Genomic DNA, 14,404 nt, shown 5'->3' on the forward strand with positions numbered 1-14,404 from the left:
CTATGGAAGAGTGCAGGCTTATTATTATTATTTTTTTAAATAATTTGTTTTAAATATATATTTATTTTCTATTATTATATTATTGCACTCGTCCTCATTGGAAAAAAATCAGAATCTATGAATGCAAATGTTTGTATGTAAACGTCCATAAAGATAAATCAATAAACAAGACATTCCTTATTTCAATGAAAGATTCATTCTGGGTTTATGTGCACTGAGAGTTTCAAGTTTTCTATGAAGCAGATGAAGGTGAAAACAGCCTGTAGCATCAAACACACATACATGCGTCATTCTGCACAGTGAAGGTCAAACATCCAAGTGAAGTACAAATCTTAATTTATTCATTTTTAATTTATTTATTCATTTGTTATATATATTTTTTGAGCATAGCGGCAACTTGGCAACTTAAAGATCCCTTCCAGACATGTTTTAAGATGTATGTAAAATACACTACTTTGAATAATAATTTGTGTCTGATATGGTTTTTCCGGAAAAAAAAGTTATCTTATTAAAATTCTTAAAATGACATCTGTTCCTTCTCCTTCACTAAAACCTCCAGAATCTAGAAATATGCAAATATATTTGATCTCAAAAGTGCTGGACACAAGATGTCTCCTACTTCACTGTAAAGTCATTTCTCAGTGTTTGTGCACTGGAGGCATCAAGTTTCCACATCACACTGGTGTAAGTTTTTTATTGGACCAGAATTGACTTCCAAACTATTTGTGATGTCATAAATCCTATTTGCAGGCCCACCCCTTAAAACAAAGTTGAAAGCAGATGAATGTGAAAACAAACTCTGCGCATACATCATTATGCACAGTGAAGCTTAAACATTCAACATTCAACAAGAGGCAAACACATTTTTGAGTGGAGGGAGACTTTAAAACTTTGCTGTTTTCCATTTCAGAAATTTAAAAATTTCTTCTTATTTTTAATTAGACATTTCACAATATCCATTTGTCATTTCAATGTCAAATTTTCTTTTTTCTTTCCTTTTACTTTTAACGCTTAACTATGATGAAGTTCAGTTTATTAATACTTAAGTTACCTTTTTTCTTTTCCATTTGTTTTTTAACTTTAACTCGGTAAAATTATCCTCCATACTTGGGGGCTGCACAACAAGTTTTGAACACAACATTTATCAATTCTTGACATATCTTATAAAGTTGATTTGTCATATGTGTTTGTCGTTGCAAACTGTTTCACACTCAGCAGACACAGTTAGTAGTTTGGAATGTAAGTCCAGTAGTCGGCCTACCCTATAGTGAGTTACTTCATTAATTACTGTCACTCATAAGTATAACAGTTGCAGATCATAAGTCAGTCAAGTATGTCTGGCAGTCAAAACTAAAACAATCACATAACAGACCTATTGATCACTGATCATGCCTACTTCTCAGTACCATCATTAGTCACATGCTGGCTGTAGCATTGCAGTAACACTTTGATATGTTCAGTATGAGATTTTCCTGACATTTTTCCCTTTATTTATTAGCTGCCCTAGGAAATATAGTGAGAGAGACAGGGGGGGATGGCACTCAACAAAGGTCCCCAGCCTTCAGGTAAAATATCTGAACACAACAATTAACTGCTGCGTAAGTTATTATTAACACATTACCTTTTGTCCCCTTTAGCTTAGATTTTTCAGTGTTTGATATAGTGTATGTAAATTCCCATCTACTTTTTGTGAATGTAAACACAAATGCATTCAATTTCACTGTTTGCTAATTAAAAGAAAATGTGAAGTTAATGAAATAATTAGATTTCTATCACACTTTTCTTCTGCGGATCTGTAGAAACAACCACATAAGATGTGTAGACAAAAGACTATTTAAAATAAAATTATCATAACATTGAACACAGTATGTATTGAATGCAATCAAAAGGAGATTGAGCTGATGTACAGCATATCTATCTCATTAATTGCCTTACATCTGCTGATCTGCCTGAAGTAATTTCACTTTTTAAATCAAACATGGTAACTGGTCTTTGTATTCCTCAAAATAAAACAGCCAGCACCAAAAGTCTGAAACTATGACTAAGCATCAAAAGTGGAGAAAAGTAGTATTGATCCTAATAAAAGGCATATGACAGTGACAGACTTTCCTCTCTCTCATAGCAGCGTGAGGTTTGTGATCACACAGGGGAGCAACATGTGATATTACTTAAGGACATTTGACTTCTTGTCTAAACATGTTTGTGCAACTGGAAAGAGTCAGCTGCCATGGAAACATCGGAGAACAACAGAGGGCAGGTGTACACACCCATACATATTTAACGAAAGGCAAATGATGCACACTTATCTGCCCTGTACATTTGACTCCATGATAAATACTGGCACTCTCGATTCAAAGTGTGTAACAAAGAGGGGAGACAAACCAGGTTTAACTGATATTGAATGTTTTATTTTAAATAAACATTTACAAAAAGATAAGCATGTGATGAGAGTATCAGCTGCATCAGTAGTGTAAGGATATGTGAGAAATGCGTGCGTGAGAGTGTAGAATGCAGCAAAACTGTCAAACAAACCAGAACATGGAGATGTGGCGCCCACAGAGCAGGATGAATAAGCCTGGTAGAGGCCAGACAGCTGCCACCACTTCAGGCTAACACCCCTCAGCTGCAGACTCCTGAAGGACATCATACTGTAGGTGAAAATCCTGCAGACAGAGAGTGAGGGACATAACACTGTACTGAAGTGTTACATTTACACTGGCAATATTCTAACATTTGCTCACCTTTGTGGGTCAATACATTTCATCTTAACTTATACATACACTACTGTACATAAACACATTCAAATACAGTAAGCAGGGGTATTTTTTTAAAAGTATGTTTTAATATTTATTGTCTAAGTGAACATCTCATGGACCACTGGATATCTTCAGACTTCTGCAGCAGGTATATGCACATGCAAGACTGAGGACACCTGACTTTTATAAAGCAGCTTTTATAAAGCAACAAGCAGCACTTTTGTTATTGTATATTTATTGTAGCTTTTTGCATGCTCCAAATTATGCCACAACATCACTTTTGCTGTGGTGTCTGCATTAAGATTAAAAACTGGTACACGAACCTCAAAACCTAACTGCATTAAAGTGGCCAGCTCACTACCTGTAGTTTCATTGTTCTTCCAATAGAGGGCACTATCTAACAGTAGGAGAGATTGCTACATAGATATAGTAATGTTCATGTCTCCAGATTTATTTGAGAAAGAAGGATGAGACTGAGACTTCTAGATAGATGCATTTGGAATTCTGTGAAGACTGAAGGCAGTTTTATAGGATACCATGTCAGATATACAGTATACTGCACAAGATCATAGAATAGATTACAATCTAAAGTATGTATATTCTCAGTGATAAACTTAATGCATTGTGTATGGATCAGATTTACTAGGTTCTGTGTTATAGTTCAGTTTTTGTGTAGAGGTGATTTTTGTACCAAAGTTTGGCTTGCTCATGGCTGTGCAAAGTTACTCCAGTTTGAGAATTACAGGTGTGTGTAATATGAGATTTTGGACATGCTTTCCTCTTACATGGGTTTATTCATAACCAATTTTTTCTTTTCACCATATTAAAATTAGGCCAAGGACTTACTCTCACATCCTTGTTCTGGGGCAGTGCTTTGAAATAGACTTGGGTGCTCTGATGTCAGAATGGTGGCACAATTAAAGTCCCCATCAGCATCTTCCTTCTTTAATTGGATGAATTCCCTGTTGAAATGGATATTGGAGTGGGACATAACACACAAAGGAATCACTTAAAGGTGTAAACCAACAGGTTATCAGTTGAAGGGAAAGGAGAATGGTTCATTTATCGGTTGTAATCTTTACTTTTGCATTACTAGTATATTTTGTATTAAGGCATGTTGAAGTGTTAGTGTACCATTAAGCACAATCAATTGTTCAGAGGAGATAAATAAGAGAAGAAAAGTCACATGTAATTTCATGGAAACCTTAATTTCACCATTATAAACTAAATATTTAATATATTTATTTAATATAATTCCAGGTGTGAATGTGATCAGGGTGTTCCTGAAAAGTAAAAAAAAATAAATAAATAAAAAAAATATTTCCACACTGATTACAGCTAATGAAAGGTTGCATTTTTTTGGTATGACTCACATGACTTTGGTCAGTACAGTTTAAATGCCATAAGACCCCATCTTCACTGTGGTTTTTAAAAACTAAATGATTTGACCAAACTGACATGCCACACTGTTCTGCAATGTTTGGAATATGAGGGCAAATGACTTCCTGGGATAATTAAAGGGATGCTTCATGTGGACCTCTCCCTGTTAGTGGAGGCAGTGGGCCATTTGCCCTCTAACATACACATGCATACTGGCATGCACAGCATGTGTGTTTGGGTGATGTGGAGGTCATGTCTGCTGAGGAAGAGGCTTTTAATTAGGGTATGACAAAACACAGAATCCACCACAGGTTTGCACCCGAAACATCAAGTTCAAAGCCCCTAATTAAACACCTCACATATAGCCAATTAAAAATCAAAGCAAAGGGTTTCTAGACATCTGCACAATCAATGCAAGTGTGTATGTGTGTGGATGTATGTATGTGGGGAACAGTAGGGGGTAGACGCTGTAATTAGTTGCTGCTGTGCCTGCATTGTCAGAGTGTATGTGTATGAAATAATACAGTAGATTTTTGTGGGTCTTTTACTCCCAGCTGTACCAATAAGAAGAATTCTTTAATTACCTCACATGAACTATACAGAACAACTCTTAAATCTATGACATTACGTTGTGAAATTGAGAAAATGTATTGTGCAATGCATCATGTTTGACATAGGTATATCATCCTGATAACTATATAACAGACTAGATGTCACTTGAAAACTCAAAGAAGTAAATTTTATTTTTTTGTTTCTTTACTTTATCTCTGCTCTATGGTTATAATGTAATGACCTGCTCCCATCTGAAGCAGCTGTTATCGGTCAAATAATCAAAGATTATGTCATACAGGTTGCAGGCACATGGAGGGAAAAGACAGACGTTACTAAACAAAATAAGGACATGATGAAACTAAATAATTATTGCGCATTCTGCAGCATAATATCATTTTAAGATAAAAAAAAAGGGACAAAAAAACATCTCTATGTTAACAAAATAAGCAAACAACAAATACAAGCATGTGAAATTTAGGGTTGAGAGTATGCATATTTTCATTCCAATCAAACACAGCCGGTACAGAATATGGTTGCATACAGGACATGGTTTCCTCTGATCTACATATCTGAGAAATAGCTGCACATACATCATGCTGTAATGAATGTCGGGACCTTTTCCAAGCCGCACATTGCTGTTGTTGCCATTTTTTCATCAAAGTTACTAGGTCATACACCAGAGAGCCAGTTAACCCTGCCTAAATGATGAGAAAACGCATTTGTGAAAAAGCAGACCATAATGAATAGGAAGAGATGGAAAACACAGAAAAACAAACAAGTTTCATATTAAAAAAAACAAAAAACAACTGTTGCCTAGAAACAACCTCTGCTAAACCTGACTCCCCCAACCACCCCACCCCCCACGACACACACACACACACACACACACACACACACACACACACACACACACACACACACACACACACACACAAGCACACAGCTACGCGCACCATGGGAGATAAGATCAGATGCTTCAAGAAAAGTTAGGGTTATTTCTCACTGTTCCTAAGCAACAAGTTTTCTGTTTTCTTGCCTTCGCCATATCTCTTTCGACTCAAGATTAATAGTCAGAGACAGAAATTAAGTTTTAAGTTGACCACAAAACTTCACAGTTTCTCGGAAATGTGCTTTATATTTGAAGGCAGAGTTAAATTGACCACTGACCACTGGGAACTAAAGACTTTTGGGATGATTTTCTTTTCATTTCAGGATAACTATGCTTTGTGACATACTTTACATTCTGCTGATTATATTGCGGTAACACATCATTTGCACATAAATTGCAGCAATGGCAATAAAACATGAGAAGGAGTGCACATATGTTCGCTATCATGCAATGCCTTGGGAGGCATATGGTCTTGTAATTGCCATCCAGGTATGCATATTCCTCTCACATCAAGAAAGAACCAATCTAAACACTTACGTCACCATGCCACATCCTTGCATGTTTTCAATATGTAACAAAAGGAGTGTAATGAAAACAGATGGTAACCTATATTTGCATTGGCAGAGAATCTTTTACATTTAACCCTCATACTCTGAGGGGCTTGGTTGGCAAGGCAACAGATTCTGCAGTCTGTTTCCCATGACTGCTTCTCAATAGTCCAGATCAGCTCCTTATCCCTCCATCTTCCTTGAGAGAACACATGTAAGACCAGGCAGACATACCATGTGTTCAAACCTTCAATGTTATGCTGACAGGCAATTGGCAGTCAACTGACTGCATCCTACACCCATATCTCTCAAATCCATCCCCAAGATCAATTTAATACCTACAATTTTATCTGCCACGGCCTAACCTGCGTGTAACTGTTTGAGCCTTAAATAAATCAAATATTATATTTGAGCTTAGTCCGATTACAAATCTCAACTTGCCTTCAAAGTATTATGTTCCTATACTATATATTATTTCCAAATATGCTGTCTCTTAAACTCTAATTTGAAATCCAATTAAATGTGCAGTTACATATTGATTTAGTGATTTTGAATTTTTCAAATAAATTGAAGTAAGTAATTCTTTATAGGTTGAGAAACTCCCCATAATTCTGTCAGCTACGTAAACCATGTAAAAACCCTAGATTATCTAAAAAACAAAACAAAAAAAAAAACACAAAAAAATGCCACAAAGCTGAAAGCAGGACTGCTTTTCTCAGCACATAAAATATTTTGGTGATACAAGATTTTCAGCAGACAGGGACCGCAAATTCAACCCAAACTTTAGAAATGTTGTGGAAATCAGAATACATATTCAATGTACAGTATTTATTGCATTACACACAATGTATTTCTATCATGTGAATAGATAACAAATGCCAGATACAAACAGGGAGTGTTGAATAAGACCAATGCACACTTCAAGCATCTGGCAACAGGTGTTTTTTTTCCCCCATTGTGTATACTCTATTTACCCGCTACAGATATAGTTGTACACAACTAATTAACCAGCTTCTTTTTAAAATGACACACACTGAACTCCCAGTCAGGATGTAAATGGAAACAAAAATATGAAACCGTCAGGAGTCTTCTTGGGGTCATCGATAAACACGAGAGATTAAAAAGCTAAGAACCTTTCCACAGAATTAATTTGCTGTAATGGCAGATCTTTCTGTCAGAACCACAGTCTGTACAGAATTTCATAAATCTGTGCTAAATAGCAGAACGGCAATAGAAAAAGACACAACCCAGTGACAGCATGCTGGGATTTTGGAGTCAGCATCAGACAAAAAAATCTGTGGTCTGATGTAACAAGAACAAAACTCTTCTGCTGTAGGCTAATTGAAAGTGCTATGTCTAGAAGAAAGCAGGCACAGCTCATTAACCATTTAACATGATCCCTGCTGTGAAGCAATGAGGTGACAGCATCTTTCTAGGAAGGAGTTGGTGTTGAGTGGCAGGGACTGGAGCACTGGAATAAGAGATAAAAAATAAATGCAACTACCTATGAGAATCTGGGATTGGGATGACATTTTGTTGTCCAACAGGACTTGATCTTTATCCAACTCAACACAGAAATGGTTTCGGAACAAGTCTTTTTTAGTTCCTTAACAACAAACACTTTATAGACTTATATTATTTATATGTTTTAGATTCTTTAAGTCAGTGCATTTGCATTTTGTGTCCCTATGGTATGAAAATCACTAAGAATAGTCATGAAACCTGCTTGAGAGGTGTAATCCATCACAGTGAACATCAAGCATTAATGTGTTTCAAAGTGCCACTGTCACCATATGATAATGCAGCCTTGCTGTTTGATAGAAGTCTGCGCTGTTACTTCATGACCATAATGTAACTTTGACAAAGGTTAATGTGGACTAGATGTTCTTGATATTGTTATTCTAAAAATGATAATTCAGTGGTAATTGGTCCCTTAAGGAGCCCTCATCGTTTGCCCTGCTCACAACTGGCATTAACATTCGTCTTGGGTAATCTGATCACAAGTGGACAGCTCTAAGTAAAGGTGTGAATGCACCCAAGATGTACTGAGGACGCATTAAGATCCAATCGCTTAGACCTCATTCAGAGGTGGTCTGGGCTGCATATGGGCACATTCTTTTAACAGTGTGAGCACGTATGTGTCCTGGGCCACATTGAGGGACAGCCTACTCAACTGACGTCCGGCAGACTAGGCACAAGAAGGGCATTGCTGCCTCCTGGTCAGTGTGCCCTCCGCCCAAAGCTGTGTTCAACTTGTCTGATAACAGGATAAAAAATATACAATGCATTACTTTGCTTTTCTGTTTTTTGCGTGAATTTTAAAAAAAAAAACGGAAATCCACGTGTTTTTCCCGTTTTCGTCTTCTAATCAGCAATTGGAATACAGATTAAACGAAAACCAGAAAACAACTTGTTTTTCACTTGTCTGACTAATTTATTATTATTTATTTCAGAGGCTAAAAGTTGATTTCTGTTTCCCCTAGAGAGTTTCCTCTGTCCTGTCAAATGTATAACTACAGTATTTAGTTTTGCTGCTTAAATGTTCCACGATATTTGCTGCAGTGACATTACTGCGCTCATGGAAACATTTACAATAACTGAAAGCAGCCTCTCTAATCTTTAAAGTAAATCATTAAAGAAAACACTCATACATCAATACATCACGCAATGAAGAAATCACCTGGAAAGCTTGCGCTGCTCCACACAATGGAGCTCAGGATTTCTCGGAAGGACAGGTGCTTTACTTCAAAAAATTTCACTGTATGAAGCTGGACTGTGTGTGTGACCTTTTGGTTGTGTAGAACACAGAACATTAATTAACATTAGATCCTGACTGATCCTGTCAGTGTGTCGGGAGATTTAATGAATCAGTGAGAACGCTGCTGTCCCTCGTGTGTAGATGCGCATAGTGTCTCTCTTAAAGGACCAGTGTGTAAGATTTAGTGGCATCTAGCGGTGAAGTTGCAGATTGTAACCAACTGAATATCCCTACACTCGCCCTCCCCTTCCAAGTGTGTAGGAGAACCTAAATTCACCGCGAATCTCGCGAAAAACGCAAAAGGCCCTCTCTAGAGCCAGTGTATGGTTTTTCCATTCTGGGCTACTGTAGAAACATGGCGCTGCATATTAACGTTGCCAATTGTGTTGACTGCAATGTTTAATGTATGTTTTTAAATGTGGACTCCAGGAAGACTAGCTGTGCTTTAGGGCACAGCTAATGGGGATCCTAACAAATAAACAATAAACTGTAAGCAGGAGGAAACAGCTAGCTTGGTTCTCTCCAAAGTTAAAATATACATCTACCAGCGCTGCTAAAACTCATTATTTAACATGTCTTTTTTATCTATACACAAACCGAAACATAAAAATGACAAGTTGTGATTTTATTATGTGCCGTAATTATTTTTTGGTAACTAGCAGCCGGGGGAAGCACCAAGCCAGTGAATAGTTCTAGATGTGTGTACTGATAGCCACGGTGGTGAATGGAATTCTACAATGTGTTACCTGACGTGCATACTTTTAGTTAATCCTTTGTCGCTTGCTTCTTCTGTCTTCGTGTCATCTCATCTAACTCCCAGCAAGAAAGTGAATTTCTCAAAAATGTCAAACTATTCCTTAAAATATAACATAAGGTTATAATATGGAATTTAAGTGAAACTGCAGTATTGATTATGAGCAGCAGCAATAGGTTTTGTTTAAAGTGTTTTGGGGATAAGCATGACTAAAGGATGAAAAAAAAAAACATAAATGTGACAAGCTGATATGTATTTGCGAAAACTCAAAGAAATAATGATGTGATATTGGTCTATTTTGTTATCAGTTTATTTGCAAATATTTCTGAATAGATTATTTTTTTCACCATGGGGTATGTTGTGTATTATGTTGACAAAAATATTGAGTGATCTATTTTAACTTCAGGAAAGGACCATGACATGAGACTGAAGTATTCTGGAAGCACTCTACTTGTACTTGAGTGTCAGGTATGGCATTTCTAGAGGCCATTGTGAAGCAATTCACAATATTCATAGCCACATTTTAACTGAGACACCATTTTACAGGACAGTAATGTCAAAGTCATTCATGCATTTTTAATATTTTACCAAAGTGTTTTGCTTTCTGCATATTTTCTGTATTAACATAAAATGTTCTGCTTCAACTGAGTGTAAAAACTTTTTTGTGATACTGAGGAGTTTTTAGACAAGATTTCAAGCAGCCAACAACTGGATTGATATGAAACAAGACAAATGAGCTGGTTCTGATTCTCATTATTACCTCCGGCAAAGGTGAAGGCAGGCTTGACACAAATTTCGGATTGCAGCTGATTGGCACATCCGTCTAAAGGCTTCACTACTCACTTTCACAAAATGACACCAATGTGGTTGGAACAAGCTGCAGCAGAAGCTCTGCAACAGCTTATAGAAAATTGACTTCACGGTATAGAGGCTGTATATATGTCCTAAAAGTCAATGACTAGACTGAATATGGCAACGGTTTTGTAATCTAAAGAGATACAACATTACTGGTTCAAAAAGGGAAAGAGGACATGAGTCATGCAAGATAAACAATGGTGAAAGTGCCTCAGTTGGAAATGTACTTGTTAGGATTCATGTAATTTTAGACTATTAAGGCGCATGTTGTGCTGCTGGCTATCGCAGCACCACACGTTGGCTCTGGATGTGCTATCAAAAGGGGCATGAGTGTATCAGCAATATCACAAAGGGGAGAGTAAGAGACCTATATTCACCTGCTGCCTCACAGCAAGACTGACCTCTGCAGCTGCCTTTAAAAGAGATCTTTCTCTTCTTCTCTTCTTATTTTTTCTCTATTTGCTTCCCTTATTATTGTCCCTTGTCTTTTTACCTATTTCTCTCCATCTATCCTTTCCTCTGGCACCCTCACACTCTCCATACCCCTTCCCACTTTCTCTCTTTGTGGTCCACACCCTGCTGTGTTTCCTGTCTGTCCCTCAAGCAAATTAGTTGATTCGTCCCTGTAATGGTTCCTCCTCACCTGCACACAAAGCCGCATGCACAAGTGCAAAACACATGCACATCGACCAGCTTAATTAGCCTTTGTGCAAGGAACTGCCGCCACATCTCTGATTTGATTGATGTGTAACCAATGTGTGTGTGTTTCATCAGCTTTATATCACTCTCTTAGAATGTGATATAACACAATGATTTCCTAAAACTTGCGCAGTCTACAAGACATTTATCTATTGCAGAGCTTCTGTTTTTGTCTGTTTGCTTGAACAGAGCCTGCCGATACATGTGACAAAGCAGAAATATGATGAATGCTATAATTACAGAGGGATTCTAACTTTCCCTTTGATCTTGATATGGAGTGCCTCCCCTGCAAAGACTTAGCAGACACCGATGCATTAAGGTTGTGGGGGAAAAAGAAATCTCAGTAATCCACCTCTATTCATCCTCTTTGCAATTTGCAAGACCTTTTGAGTTATTCTACAGGAATTCACTTGGTAAATATCAAAAAGACCCATGGGGCCTTTTCAGCATATAACTGCCTGTGACTTTTTACAATTTTGTTGTTTAGAGGTCTTTGTTAGGTCTTTCTTATGTGGAAAAAAATTCTGGGAAGGTGTAAACAGTAAAAAGCAAGAAACAGTAACTGTATAAACACATATTGTAATTTTGCTATGTACAAAAAATATTTGCTGTAAATGAGCAGAATTGCACAGTGACTTACATTTGAATTTTACATCCTTCTTCTTTCTGTAACTGTCTGAAGTTGACATTTTATAAAAGACTAGTGTGGACTGATTGAGCTCTTTGACAGGTGGAGATGTCAGGTCTGAACAGATATGGTAGATGTAGAGAAAGGAAATGTGATCTTTCCCTCTTTTTCCCTCAGTTTCAGCTCAGTAGGCTGTATATGGGTATGACATTTCCTTGTTGCTTTAGCAACAGAGAAAAAAGGGTCTCCCACCCTTCCTGTCAGGGTTAAATATCCTTATATTTCCCTTTTTGTTTATGCTCTATATGTGTATGAAGGCATGTGTGAAAAACAGCATGTACTATATTTATATGTCAACATGTGTGTTTAATTAAGTATCTTTTTGTGATTAGTACTGAAGGAGCTATGTGGGTGGTTGTCACCAATTAAGTCCATCCTTTATTGGCTCATAATACTGATCATTTGCATAACAGTAAAAATGGCACAGTAACAGGTCCTTTGAATCTCACTCTTTAATTTCCAAGCTTTCTTAAAAGCTTTGAAATTGCACAAAAAATATCCTAATATATTTTTCATTCATCTTTAAGAACCTGTAGAAAGGTGCAGGTTTTTTAACTAATAACTGGTACTGACTGAGTTCAAACATAATCCGCAGTCACCCCATGGAAATCATAACAATGGCTTTCTGATCCAAGTTTGCTGGCACCTGAATCCAGGCTGATAAGTCTCCAACTGTAGTTTGTGGGAGTGTTAACAATATAAATAAGCACAGGCTCTGTGGTGCTAAGTGTGTCCTGTTATTGTCTCAGCACCTCAGGTCCTCCTCCATTTCAAACACCCTCATCACTCTAGGCAGCCATTGTGGGCACCTTTGGGTGGGCCAAGAAATTAAGACAACAGCAAGGACATTGAACTTTTATATGGAAGACTGTTAGCAGGATAGCATGGTCACTTTTTACCACAAGTGTGTAGGCTTGTTTTTAAGTCGCAAATAATGTCTCTGTGATGGTGATTCATGTACAGCTGCGAAAAAAATTTGAATGTGAATGAGTCAGTTCATATAACAAGCCAGCAAGCCAGAAATACAATCTAACAATCAAAACCAGACAGTTAGTTAGGATTTGTCAAGTAGATTTTTCTTCATATTATTGTTCTCCAAAGCCTTTCACCTCTGTTGACTCTTTAAGTGTATCTTATAATATGACAGGTGTCACATTTCTCACAGTTACATCACATACACTGTAAAATGCTTTTCCACATCTGACAAAACTGTAACTTTCGGCACAACGTCTCCCAATGGTAAGAGGTAATGATGTCCAACTCCAGCACTTGAAAAAGCTGGTGAAGAGTCAAAATGCTGGGCTTTTGCTTAATTAATTGATTGATTTAATGCAGAGAAGTACAAACATGATGTGATAAGAGTTATGTCTAAGTGGATGGCTGTAACTTTATTGGCAATCAGGACTGGTGTGACCGTTTGCTAAGCTACTATTCCTGTCAAGCTTTCCATTCTTGCATGGCGCAAATATGCAGTTTACAATGATTTCGTAGTAATTTTTGAAACAATAATGAGTCTGTGATTTCAAATAGAGGCAGACAAAAGCAGGCTGATGATTTGGCAACTGTCCATTTTGCCAGCTGAGAAGACACTGTCACTGACAGATTTTTTTTAAGCATAATTATTGGAGCAAACATTACATCCATTAATTGGTTGAAAACTCAGTTTCCTGTAGACATTTTAATGTTTCCATCTGACTAATTATATATGTGAGAATATGCATTTTTAGGCTGTATGTACAGTACATGAAGTGTTGCAAGTGGTAAAATTCTGAGGCTAAAGCTACAGGTAAGAAGTTGATGATTCTTGTACTGCAGTGTTAATATATATAATTTAATAGTATATGTGTGATTCATTCTAACTCTGTTTGCCTGCTTAGCTCACATATGCTACTTTTTATATTTAAAAACAGTATGTTTTCACTTCCAATGTCACAAGAGAAATTGCTTCTAGGATTAACACTAACCAGTGTGCTTGGTAAGTGTAACACTATGTTGGCTTTGGTTGCTAGATTGTCAACTTCCCCAAAACCAATAAAGAGCAGGACAGAGCTTTTAACTTTACCCTAAACCCCAGTTGCATCCAAAATCTGGCCTAAACACAGTGGGAAAATACTTAACACATCTACATAATTAAACAACCACAGAGGTTGATTGTACCTGCACTCCAGAACAACCCCTGGGAGCATAATATGCCGCTTTCCAAAATAGGAGCGTAATATGTCGCTTTCTAAAACCGTTACAAATCACTGTTAAAAAATAATGATGTTTTATGATATGACAACGCTGTGGTTAAGGTTAGGTTTAGGCACAAAAATCACTTGGTTAGGGTTAGGGAAAGATCATGGTTTGAGTTAAAATGATCAATGGAAATGTGGTTTCTACTTCCTAAAAGTTATGCAACCTTTGTCATCATGGCAACAGTGAACACCATGACAATCGTTACGGTTTTTAAAAAAATGTCCTGACTCATTGGAAAACATTACATTTGCAGTTGGAAATGGGAAGCAAATAGCAGTCTCCTGCAG

General features: G+C 37.1%; 1 long non-coding RNA gene across 1 annotated transcript; it reads right to left on the reverse strand.

The window, feature by feature from the left end:
- Window positions 1–2,453: 2,453 nt before the first annotated feature.
- Window positions 2,454–8,963, reverse strand: LOC121909320. The gene is made up of 3 exons (XR_006099407.1): window positions 8,806–8,963; window positions 3,603–3,718; window positions 2,454–2,663 (listed from the first exon to the last, which is right to left on the reverse strand). It is a non-coding gene; the product is annotated as an uncharacterized LOC121909320 (long non-coding RNA).
- Window positions 8,964–14,404: the final 5,441 nt, after the last annotated feature.

This window comes from Thunnus maccoyii, chromosome 12, assembly GCF_910596095.1.
Source record: "Thunnus maccoyii chromosome 12, fThuMac1.1, whole genome shotgun sequence".
Lineage (NCBI taxonomy): Eukaryota > Metazoa > Chordata > Actinopteri > Scombriformes > Scombridae > Thunnus > Thunnus maccoyii.